Source organism: Gopherus flavomarginatus, chromosome 4 (assembly GCF_025201925.1).
Source record: "Gopherus flavomarginatus isolate rGopFla2 chromosome 4, rGopFla2.mat.asm, whole genome shotgun sequence".
Lineage (NCBI taxonomy): Eukaryota > Metazoa > Chordata > Testudines > Testudinidae > Gopherus > Gopherus flavomarginatus.
This window is the reverse complement of record NC_066620.1, coordinates 83,520,745-83,533,712: the sequence shown is the minus strand read 5'-3', so window position 1 is coordinate 83,533,712 and position 12,968 is coordinate 83,520,745. Positions and strand designations below refer to the sequence as shown.

At 40.8% G+C, this 12,968-nt stretch overlaps 1 protein-coding gene across 1 annotated transcript in view; it reads right to left on the bottom strand.

The window, feature by feature from the left end:
* Positions 1-12,617, bottom strand: part of SIPA1L2 (signal induced proliferation associated 1 like 2) — a 249,856-nt gene extending 237,239 nt beyond the window's left edge. The window contains exon 1 of the mRNA XM_050949013.1: positions 12,464-12,617. The gene's annotated coding sequence lies outside the window, so the exon portion shown is untranslated. The remainder of the gene's footprint in view (positions 1-12,463) is intronic.
* Between the last annotated feature and the right edge of the window lie 351 nt (positions 12,618-12,968).

The following is a 12,968-nucleotide window of genomic DNA, read 5'->3' as shown; positions in this document are numbered from 1 at the left end:
TGCCACTCACATCAAGCAATCTCTCCCCCTTCTACAGTTCCCAGACTCCACTAACTTCTCTCCTCTTCCCTCCCCATACTGCTAGCAGTATGATAGTGTTTTGCTTACTCCTGATCCATTCCACTGTCTAGTGCTCTGTTCATTCTGGCCAATACAGCATGATCATGTAGAGCAAATAAAAGGCAGGAGTGACATATGCAAAGTGCAAGCAGAATTAGGAGGAGGTGGGGGGAAGAGACATTCCATTTACAACCTTATCTAAACCGGCAGAGGTGGTACTCCCCTATCCAGATAGCTCAATCAAGCTAGCTTGTCTCAGCTGAAAACCCTACTTAACAGTTACAATGTTCAGCTAGATTTTAGCAGCTTGAGTTAAGATAGCTCAAATGAGCTACCTAGATGGGGAAGGGGGAAGTGCCTTGTTTCTTAGAGACAAAGCTGGGGAGCTAGGGTTGCCAACTTTCTAATTGCATAAAACACCTTCGCCCCGCCCTCCTCACCCACTTTCACTGGGCTGAGGCATGGGGTTGTGATGCGGGAGGCTCAAGCTGGGGCAGGGGGTTGGGGTGGGGCCAGAAATGAGAGGTTCAGAGTGCAGGAGGGAGCTTCGGGCTAGGGCAGGGGGTTGGGGTGCAGGCTCTGGGCAGGAGTTTGGGTGCAGGAGGGGGTTCTGATCTGGAGCAGGGGGTTCGGGCTCCGGCTAGGCAGAGCTAACCTCAGGCGGCTCCCGGTCGATGGCACAGCTCCCTGCCTGCCACGGCTCCGTACTGCTCCCAGAAGCAGCCACCATGTCCAGCCCCCAGGCAGCAGCACAGCCAGGCAGCTCTGCACAGTGTGTACTGCCCACACCCACAGGCGCTGTCTCCCAGTTCCTGGCCAATAGGAGCTGTGGGAGCAGCATATGGAGCTTCCCTGATCATGCCTGCACCTAGGGGCTGCAGGGACATGCTGGTCACTTCCGGGAGCTGCGTGGAGCCAGGGCAGATAGGAAGCCTGTTTTAGCCCCGCTGACCGGACTTTTAATGGCCCGGTCAATGTGTCTAACTGGGTTTTTGACCGGGTATTCTGGTCGAAAACCAGACACTTGGCAACCCTATGGGGAGCAAAGCCTGGAGGAATGAAGGCTTGAAACACATAACCCAACTAAAAATAAAAAGCAGACCACTATATTTGTTCAATAATTACAGTCAGGGTGACAGTCTTGAGCAGGTGGGACTTAGAGTATATGTTGGTGTGACTGAGATTTTGATAATGGAGAGAGAGAGAGAGAGGACCCACCATAAAGGATATTAGAGACAGAGAACTTAGAAGAGTGAAATAATTTAAATACTGAGGATCACTGGTTGCAAACAATGGTGCCCTCCTGAGCAATGCCTAGCATCATACCAAAGATGTTTGGTACAAATGGCAGGAGCTGACCCCAATTCACTGTGATAAAAAGATGCCAAAAAAGTTAGAGAGTGTATAAAACTGTAATTATACCCATCCTAAAATACAGGACAGACTTTGCCAGCCACAAGAAAAGAAATTAGTAGGTTTTCCACTATGAAACGAAAGCTATCGAGATGGTCAAGTTGTTGGATGCCACGTGATAATAAATGAAATGAAGTTGTAAGGGGCCTAAAGCAGGTCGCCCCAAATGAAGAAAAGTTGAGGGAGACTAGGCTATGTTAGTGTGGACATGCCCAGCAGAGATGGCAAAAATTATATGGGTAGGATGGCCCTTGCAATGATCACGGATGGAAGACAAGTGGAGAGGTCAAAGATTCAGTACATGGACTGGATATCAGCAGATCTTAGAAAGACTCATTTTCACAACAGCAAGGCGTACAATCATGATTTTTGTAAAGAGGCTATAAAAGTTGACAACCCTTAACAGGGTTTAAAGAAAGATTTTTTGAAAAAAAAAGATGGTTTATTATTTAGAAGAAAACAGACAATATTCTATGAACCTTGTGTCCTTTTGATATCTGCTTTCTTCTCACATGTACAACTATAGCTTTTTAGTAAGCATTTCCCCTGCAATCACACCGTTTTTAAAATCACACACTGAGTAGTGTTTAATTCCCCCCTTAATTCAGAATTTGCTTTTTGAAATCAACAGTTTGAGTTGACTGATATATGTATTGGAATGAAAAGCCACTAAAAGTCATCTTTGTGCCAATAATTTTATTTTTTGAAAAATATTTTTTCTTGTATTGAGTTAGCACAGTAGAGGCTTTCAGAAGTACTTCATCCACGGCTGTGCCATTGAACTTTCCATTATAAAAAAGTAAATTAGGAATCAAACATCTAGGTTTAGCAGCTTTTTTTACCAACATAAAAACAAAGTTAAGTGACAGAGTCAGAAAAACTCCCAATTAAAGGTAAAGTAGTCTCCCTCTTCTCTAATCACCAAGGCAGATTCAATGGATGGCAGGAAGCAGCCTGCTAATCCCTGGGTGTTTTGATTCATTTTGGATGTAATAGCCAAAACATAGGAATGAAAGGTTGACTGTAACCTTAAGGAGAATGTAAATTTAGGAGTCAGGAAGATTCAAAAGTGAAGTTTTCCAAAGAAACATTAACTCTTCCCTATACTCCTATTGCACATCCAGCAGAACCTCACCTCACTCACACTGATAACTGGGAACTGCATGTTACTGATGTAACACTTAAAACTAGAAGGCTTAAAAGGAAAGTAGGCTCTCTGCTTCCCCTGTAGGTGAAAAGGAAAACTAGGTTTATCATCTTAATTTACATGAATTATAATTCTCCTCCTGTGCATTTCAGTACAGCGTTTTGGTTAGATGTCTACAATGGATGAAAATAACCCGCTACACACAAGGCTGACAATGGTTCCAATAGGTGCAATAAGCAATGCACATTTCCCACATGAAGATCTGCACAGCTCCAGAAGAAAAGACGCACCTGATGTTCCTGTTGACTTGCCATGACTGACTTTGTGACAACCTGTTGCAAAGGTTCTTCATGCATTCATGTCCAGTGCCTACTTCAGATGAACAGCCTCACACAGTGGCGGGCTGATGAACTTCAGAAGTTCTAACTTACAGCCAACTTTTTGCAACCTGTGATGCAGATCCTGGACTAGGCTTAACAGGTTGCTAAACTGAGTGGCAAGAGAGGCTTTCACAATGCAGAAATTTGCAGCGTGACTGCAGGACAGCGATGCAGATGATCAAACATATGGTGGAGGAGTGCACAATTCAAAGAGCGGAAATTGGACTGCAACACTTGCTACCCTCAATGTTGCAGCAGTTGGATGAAGAACAATCTAGATATTACTCCTGAGGGGATTCTGTAGGACTGCGCACCCGCAGAAAAACAACCGCCCCCCACCCTGTAGATTTCTTGCTTTTCCCTGCAGAAAATGGCAGACACCACACACACACCAAGCCCCATCTCCCCACACCCAGATCCCCCCCACTGAACCCAACCACCATCACCTGGATTCCCTGCAGAGTCCCATTGCCCCTTCACCCGGAATCCCCTCAGCAAACCGCTGTGCATCCAGATCTCCCACTGAGCTGCCTGCACCCAGACTGCCCCACACAGAAATCTCTCACCCTACACCTGGATCTCCCCCCTCACCCCACCCCCACACACACTAAGCCCCTCCACACTTGGATCCTGCTGGGCTGAGCCTTCCTGGTGCCTGGCACAAAGTGGCAGGGCTCCTGGGTGTTTCTGGGGAAGGTTCTGCCCTTGCACTATGTTAGGGTGAGGTGCAGCCTCACTGCCGAGTCCCTGTATTGGGGGGAAAAGGGACTTCAGGGTGATCTTCCACCCCAATGCAGCCAGTGGCCTGTGCGCCCCACTGCCAGAACCACATTTATTGCAAATTTTGTTTGTCAGAATTTTAAAATATTGTGTGCAGAATTTTTAATTTTCTGGTGCAAAAATTCCCCTCAGGAGTAAGATATGGACTTGTGTCACATATGAAAGAAGGGTACAGCCAAATCCATCCACAAAGAGAAATAGTTTTATAAAAGGATAAAATAAATTCAGATGAACACGTCTATAGTATTCAGTACAACAACAACAACCTCTAAACAGAAAGGAATTTGATTACCTTTATATGTCTACTTAACAGTTACTTACTCCACCTTCAGAGCAAAACAAAAACAGGGGTGGGGGGAGGGGAAGAAACAAGATAACCAGATCACTCAGGAGACTCGTATTGTATAGTACAAGGTGCCACAATGCTAGTCAAGGAGAAGTAGCAATTTTCACCTCTAAATTATCTGTTGGAATCCAGCCGGTTCATGACCAAAAGTTACACTTTTGGCTTGTATGCAATATGTTTTATCATCATTTTCCCCAGAGGATAAGCAACCACATCACAAAAAGTTTAAATAAAAAAGATGCAATGACTATATAGCACTAAATTTCATCTTAGGTGAGATTGAAAAAATGTCAACACTACATTGACACACAAAAAATTCATTTCAAGTAAGGATATAAAGTGAAAACATACTACAGCTGGATATCAACTGAAATTCCAGTTTGACTCAATTATCAAATCCACAAATTGTAAGATCTGGTATAGCAACTGCCACAAGCAAGAGTAAATCTAATCTGATGAGATTTACACTTTCAGCAACACAATGTAAAGCCTCAGGACTATCTATGAACATATAAAAATTAATCAGTGTTTTCAAGCAAGATGAGACATGTATAAATTAGTGTTTTAGGAAAAGCTACACTTTCTCTAGAATTTTGTTTGTTTACTTTTGGTGGGGAGATAATATGGTTATGCACAAGGTGCAAAGATGTAAATTTTATAATCTATAATTGTTTCAGCAAGAAAAATGTTGTTTTCATCAGATTATCAACCTATAAAAGCTAAAAATCTAACCCATCTTGAAACTTCAATGATGTGACAGGAAAGTCTTCTGGATACTTGCAATGTGGTTTTAATGAAATTTGTTGGTGTGGTTTTTTTTTTTAAATACACCACTTCAACTGAATTTAAAAAAATATAACCATTACCATATATGCAAGTGCTACTTAAGAGATCAGTTAATGGCTTTCCTGGTGAGCAAGATATGACATAATATGAAGGACAGTATGAATTATTCTGTATGTTCTCAGATTCTGGTTGATGCGTGGATGGCAATGGGTGAACCACTTAGTGGTGGTCCATGGAAAAATAGCTGGTTACATGGATCTGGTTTCCCTGGTTTCCTGTTGCTAAATTGCACATAACAGACAGATAAAGTACGCTTAATTATTTTCTAATATTTTTCCACATAAGTAATTGCTGTAATTGTCACCAGAATGTTACGGCAACTGCACAGTTGTTAGTGGGAGAGAAAGGGTTCGGTCCATGAGAACCTCTATTAAATTGAGGTTCCCACAATAAAAAGTTTGACAACTTCTGACCTTCCTGCATACTTAATTTGGTGAATTTAGTAAAATGGAATACTGACATCACTGAGTAAAGTCTACAGAGGAAAGAAAAAAGGAAGAGGTGAGGAGCATTATCATGGGTCTGGTTTTCAAAGATGAGTGGACAACTATTTATGGAAATACTCTGTTTTCAACATTTCACAAATAGCCATGGTATTTTCACAAGCACTTGGCAAATTAGTTGCCTCACTGGTTTTTTGTGCATGCAAATACTTAATTTGCATAAACCTACTCTTGAAAGGATCTTTTGTGTTTGCTGATTTTGTAAATACTGTACTATACTAGAAAAAAGAAAAGAAGCTAGCAGCAAAATGCCAAATAAGAAGATACAGGAACATAGAAACTGCAGTACATATCTGCTACAAACCACTAGGATGGAAAGAAAGCATGAATGAAAAAACTGCTGGACTATTAAGGAGTTTGAAATGACCCGATATTGATCTCATGGAGTATTTTAACTACCTGAATGCCAGTTGGCTGGTAAATATAGCTAAATACAGATCAAAGTGATTCCTAAAATTAAGGTACAGGACAACTTCAGGATCCACCAAAATCAATAAAAGCATTGCTAACAAGTCCTCTTTGTCTTCCTGTAAAATAAATACTATTTTACTCAAACCCATTCTGTACCTTCTCTCACACATTTCTCACCCCCATAATCATACTCAAATTCATATGAAATTAAAACAATCATCTTAACTGTACTTGTTTGGCACTTCACATATTATGACCACATACACAGAACTACCTTTCTGGTAATTTTAGTTTCATGTAAGTAAACTAACTGGTATAAACAGGCATTATGCATTTGGTATAGAACAGAATACAAATTCTTAAAAAACGTAAAGCATCTAATTTCCAACTGGCAACACTATCATTAGTGAATAGCTTATGATTGAACATTTACTGCATAATATATTTGTGCGGATTAAATAGCTAAATACATCTAGCAGAAGGGCAGGAATATCTAGCATTTTCACTCTAGTTCTCCAATGTCAGATTAAGCAAATAGACACAATCCAGACCTTAAATCAGTTCTTTCCTTCCCTGAACCCATCCCACAAATTCCACACTGTTAAACTTCAAACATTTTGCTTTGAGTTTCAGAATGGAAGAGATCAGAGTAATAATGACAATATCACTGAGAAAATAGGACTTGGATTTGTAAACACAATGCGTTGTTTTCCATTAGTCTAACAAACAAAATTATTCTCACACTGGGTGTGAATTCATCATCAATTAGAATTTTTACATGACAAACCCAGACCATCCTGCTCAATCCAAATCACAGCTGGCAATCCTCACAGCACCAACCCTGGCAAAGCAGCCACTCACTCTTTTAAACAGTTCCCTCCATTGATATAGAAAAACAGTCAGGACAATAATACGCTGTTGTCCTGACAACCTCACAAAGCAAAGACTAGGTTTACTTTACTCCAGCAGAAAAGCAAGGATAATCTCTTCACCTTAAACTGCTCCTAATTCATCAAAAACAGCTAGCCATTACAATAAGCAAAAACAAGTATAACAAAAATATGCATATGTGTTTAATCTTCACTATGGAGTCATGCTAATATTTCAATGAGATTTTGAGCATAAGATTAAGAGCATTTAAAATAGTTGCTTCCAGCGTTAAGAGTATGAGAAGATACCTAGGAGTATGTGTATTGTTTGCTTCAGGTGACTTATAAAATGAATAAATAGTTCATTCTGAACTAGAAGCTACAAATGAATACAACCGGGGGGAAGGAGGGAAGAAGAGACAGGAGCAAAAGGGAGTAACTAGCTTCCAGAGCTTAGAAACAAAAAAAAGTAATTGACATCTTCTCTTTCACAAAGTTCTCTGCAGAATATTAAAAAAAACCTGAATTTGAGTAATAGAATTTTGCCAGCTACTCTAAGCAGTGTGTTAATTGCATCATCCCCTTTTAATCCTTCTTCTGGGAGAAAAAAGATACAATAAATATTTAAGCAAAAAGTGTACATTTAACAAACTATGAAAGCTGTATTCTGGCTTTGCTTCTCTTCTGCTACTCTGCTTTCATATCCTGTAACAATTGAACTAGAGAGAGTTGATTATGCTGAACGTGAAATCCCATATGAATCAGATCCAGCATTAAGGAATTAGAGATGGGTCAGAGTTGGCCCCTCTATCTATTGCACGTCAAACCACAAAGCTTGATCTCCCCCACAGCAACCTATGAAAACATCTACAGAAGGACTCAAGAATACTTATTAGGCTACACAAACATTTTTATTTCATATAACATTGTTACTCCATCCCTCAAAGTGCGTTCAAAGTAGATTTTGTTGCAATAATTATGCAATGTCAGCCATTAAGTTTTATTAACAAAACAGGTGTCAATTCTGTAACTTTAACATAGACCCTGTCTAGTTTAAAGTAAAGATCAATAAAGTGAACAGAGATTGGAAAAAATGAAATACGAATTTAAATTTATATTTCATATCTTCCTAAATGAACTTTAAGTACTCTAATGCATTCTTAACTTTTTTTCATGTAATTCAGAGCCATTATGAAAGATGGAGAACCATCAACAGAGTCCACAGGCGTTGTCCTGGTGAGAAACCCAGAATTTGGATGGGAAGCTAAGGAAGAGGAGGGGATACTGAGAGCTGTCCTGGAATCTGCACAGAGACTCCATTTTTCATATCAGTTTCTGCATACTAGGGGTGAAAACCTAACCCTGTCAGAGACAACAACAAAACTCCTATTGACTTTAATTGGGCCAGGATTTCAATTTAAGTATCTGAAATTTGAAGAGCCTTCAAATGAGAAACAGTGAGAAAGATATTCTCAACCCCTCACTCATCTTGAGCCTCCCTGGTTATTGCTGGGGAATGGCCTACCTCTCCTCAGCCTCTTTTTCTCAGAAACAGCCACACTGTCTTCCTATACTCCTGCTCAGCTTTATCAAGCAGGGATAGGGTGTAGTTGCAATAATTTGTCAGTTTCACTGTGCCCACAGGATCCTCAATAACAGTACTGAAGCAAATGCCTTGTTTTGTTTCAGGCAGCAGCTACTGCTCCTAAAACCTATGAACAGCACCAGTTATTGGAGTTGTCTGTCTACAGATTCAGGAAGACAAGAGAGCATCTGTTCACATTTATTGCAAGTTTGGAAAATTGTCTTTATAGTCAAAATTTAGAAACTTTATTTTGAAATGGAACCTTTAATTATGTAGAAAGTGATTATTTCACACACACTAGGGAAACTCACTACTCATGATCACCAAGTGGATTTTCTAAATGCTGCTATTATACTTGTAAATAAGTTAATGATCCGAACAGTAAGTTCTACATAGTTTCTAATAAGAATTTTAAACACAAAACTATAACAACATTAACATGACATCATTTCTGCTATCAACTCAAAAACTAAATTTAGTGGGACTCTTAAGCTTCTCAACTCATTCAATTGCTCCTAGATATGGCTGAAAATTTGGTCATTGCTCTACAGATAGAAGTATCATGGGATAAAGTCTCAAGTCTTCAACAATTTGCTTTTGTTGTATATGTCTGAACTTTAGCATCACTGTAATAAAGTGAACTGAACATTAATCATATTTAAAAAAGAGAGAGACTTGTACTTCATTCAGGTTCAAAAGTTTCTTGAAAATTCAAATTATGTACCTCACTATCAAAATAGGCATTACGCATCAGGTCTATATTTTTTGCCAGACACATTCTTAATGCATCTTTTGTTAGAGAAAATAGCATTTTTATATAAAAAAATCCTTTCCAAGTAACAAACAATTATTATATTCATCAGAGTTCTAAACTAGAAAGTATACTCATTCATCATATAAACAGACTGAGTTAGCAGAGAGCCTTTCCCTGATGTCTCCCACGAAATACAGGTGAAATAAATGGACTGGAGAAAGAACAAGCATCACTAAACTCAGCTGCCCAGCCTGCTCAGATTACAAGAGATTCTCCTCAAAAATGAGGATTTTTAAAATTTATTTAGCTTTTACTTTTTTAAAGATTGAAAAAATGAATGGGTTTCAGAAGTCAGATAAAAATTAAACTATTTGACATACTATAAGTACAATACTGCAACCTAAACAATAAAAATAGCAATCGTCTACCTTTTAGTTCACTGATTCACAATCCAATTTGTCCAATCACCTTCAAGTCTGGTCATAAAACATAACATAAAAAGTATAACATTTTAAACTGTGAAGCAAACCACACTGATATAGAGCAGCAGTCTCCAAAACAAGGTTTCATTTCTAGCTTACAATATTGCTACTGTTGGGAAGCTTGAATGACTAATGTGAGAAACTAGATCAGCAGAAGCTCCACCCTCTTTCCAGAGTCACTATATCTATAGTATGCATCTTGTATTTTTACACTGATTACATGGCAGCTCTCACTCATTGTTACAACACTCCATTCACTCATCTGTAAGAGACATGAAGCTACAAAACATCCTATTTCCAACAACACAAGACAGTCAAAATCCCAGTCTGGGCAAATGAAAATTATTTACTTACTGCCTGCAGGTCAAACTGCTGATCTGCACTTAAAAATCCTGGGTGCAGTGAGTGACTGATGTGTCCAATGTAAAGATGAAAATGAAAACCGGCTTCCTGCCTCAGTTCACTTGTAAATGTCAACCAGCAAAAGAGATTTATGTTTTTGCCTGTTTTGACCATAGCTTTGCTTAGTTCCTCTTCTAGCTCTCCTAATTCACAATTGTGAATCACACTGCACACTGATAGTAATTAACGGCTACCCAAAAAATGAGTGTCATTTGTGTCAATCAACACTGAAATTCAGGTTCTCCTTGGACAGAAGCCTTGAAGAATGTCCTTCCTTGAGCAGCATGTTAATGCCAGTAAGATAGACCTCAGCTTTTGTTTTAGTCTAGAATTCATATCAGACTTTTAAAATAAGCATTTTTTACTGAACAAAAATGTCATGAGTTAAGTGGTCCTGTACCCTGACACACAGGTATTCCTTGACGCTTTATGACCTGTCAAATCAACCTACTGGGTGTGCAAAAACCAAGACAATGGATTCAGAGACCTCTCTGTGGTCATGCTTTATATGAACATTACATGAATTATAAATCAAATGTTGTGGAGTCTCAGTAATGTTAAATGTCCAAAATGCATTACAACCCTTCATGATTTAAACATTTTTGCATAAATTAAAAAAAACAACATTTCAAAGTGGTTTTAAAATTCAAATCTTCCAGAGATACAAGTGTAATAAGGAATATGTGGCCCAATGTTGCATTTCACTGAACACTAAATGAGTTTTGGACATAAAATACAGGATTGGGCCATGATTATTCCTAAACCCAGCAAGCTCTGATGCACTGTGCTACTAAACTCAGGGTTGAAGTGTACCATGGCATCTCTAAAAGCATCTGCAGAATTTAGGAGAGATTAGCTGTTTTCCCCATGAATGTTAGTACAACACAGTCCTAAAATAAGTAAATAAAGAAAGTCTATCAAACTATTAAAGAATAGGATCACTTAGAATGGGTTGTTTGTAAATAAAAAATAACAACCTGCTTCATTATAATGAACCCCATACTTGGATTTCTCAAACTTCCAAATCAAATCTGCTATAAAGACACCCTAAATATTTTTCTGAACATCAGACTTTGTCTTAGAACTAAAAGATTTACTTTAAATGTTGGTAATAATGTGCATGTAAAATGACTTTTGTCAACAGTTAGATACTGACCAAAACAATAAATGGTAAATGAGTAAACTTTAAATTCTGTTTAGGTCTAATCAGTGCATAACTGATTATGAAGGCATTTCAGAATTCGTAGAAAACCAGAGATACATAAATCAGGCAGCAGAGACAGAAACGTTCCCTGTTTTCTGATATAAGAAAGCCACCTAGTGTTAGCATTTAGAAATGAAAACTGCACACAAAAGACTCAAGAAAAGAATTCACATACGCAATTCTTATCAACTCTGTAATGTCTTCAGCATCATTAGCAACAAAAATAAAGTTTTAGCCACATGAAGAAAGGCTGAGTTATAACATTCTAAGTACCAATGTTTTAAAGTTATCCTACAACAAATACTAACAACATACTAAGTGGATCAGTAAGCTAATAAACACATCTGAAAGTCAACTTTAGAGCAGTCTTTTGTCAAGAAAATATTGACTAATACCTCCGAAGCAAAAGGCTATGTTATCATACAGTAACTGCAACATTAAAATAAGTAAACACAAAGTAACTCTCTCCTGTGTTTCAGGGAATGAACCAGACAGATACTTTAACATAAAAAAAGTTTGAAAATGGATCACGGGGTACATGTTAGAGAGAACTGTATTATAGAAATAAGAAAGAAAGCAAAAGATGTTTTTGAAAAAGAATGTAGAGTCCTCGATACAAAATAAACAAACAAACATCAAATCGTCTGTGAAATCACTTGAAGAAATCGGACCAGTTCAATCTGTTACAGAGTGTGTGTCCCTCTGCTAATCCTAAACCTACACTGGTTTCTCTCTTCCATGATCGCTCCCTAAGAATAACCCACAGATACTTTATAAAAATAAACTTTTTAAAAGCTGCTTTTCAAGACCAACGCACCTTAACAGACCTGTTTTAAAAAAAAAAAAATCAGCACCTCCAGGCGACCGACCCCCCCTGGAAATGATTTACGCAGCAGACTGGAGCTCTTTTTAAAAGCCTAGTGCAGCAGCAGCGCGCCAGGTGTAGCGCCGAAGAGGGGGCGCCCCATTGCGCCGCGCGGGTGGCGGACTGGGGGAGATGACCCCACCCCGCCCCGCCTCCTCTGGGGCGTCTGTCCACGGACGCGCCCGCGGCAGACAACACGGCTGCTCCGGGGCTGGCGAGACGGCGCCTCACATCCCCGCCCTCCCCAAACTGGGGTGTCCTCTACAGAACCTCCCCCCCCCCGAGCCTGGATTCGCTCCCATCCCTCCAAACACCCCCCGAACCCGGGACTCCCCCGTCACTCCACCCCGCAAAGTGACCCCGCGTCGCTCGCCCGCCCCCCAGGAGACCCGCACCCCCCGGGCACGGCTCCTTACCTGGCACGCGCCGCCAGCCGAGCGCTGCTGCGGGATCCCCGCCCCCGAGCCGTGTCCCCCGCCCGGCTCCCCGGGACGCTCCGGGCTGGGCAGGGGTGGCCGGGGCTGCGGAGCGACTCGGTCTCTCGCGCCCGCTGCCCGGCGTAGTTGCCGGCACTGGGTCTCGGGTCTGTCTCTCAGCTGCCGCCGGACGGGTAAGGGAGGGGGAGCGAGACTCCCGCCCTCCCGCACGCATCCCGCCCTTGGCCACGCCTCCCCACCTCCCATTGGCTGCACCGAATCAACCCCGCCCCTTGAAAGATTCTTAACTCTCGATTGGGGGGGTCTCCCTGTCTCTCAAGGGGCAACGTCACACCCACGCCGTCTGGAGACCCGCTGCTTGCGGGTGGGTCCGTTGATAGCTCGGTGTTTACCCTCCGGCGGTTGGGCTCCGCGTTCTGGAACGTCCTGGGGGGAATGTGTGGGGCTCGCGCTGCACGGGGAGCAACGGCTGCAAGAGCAGGTG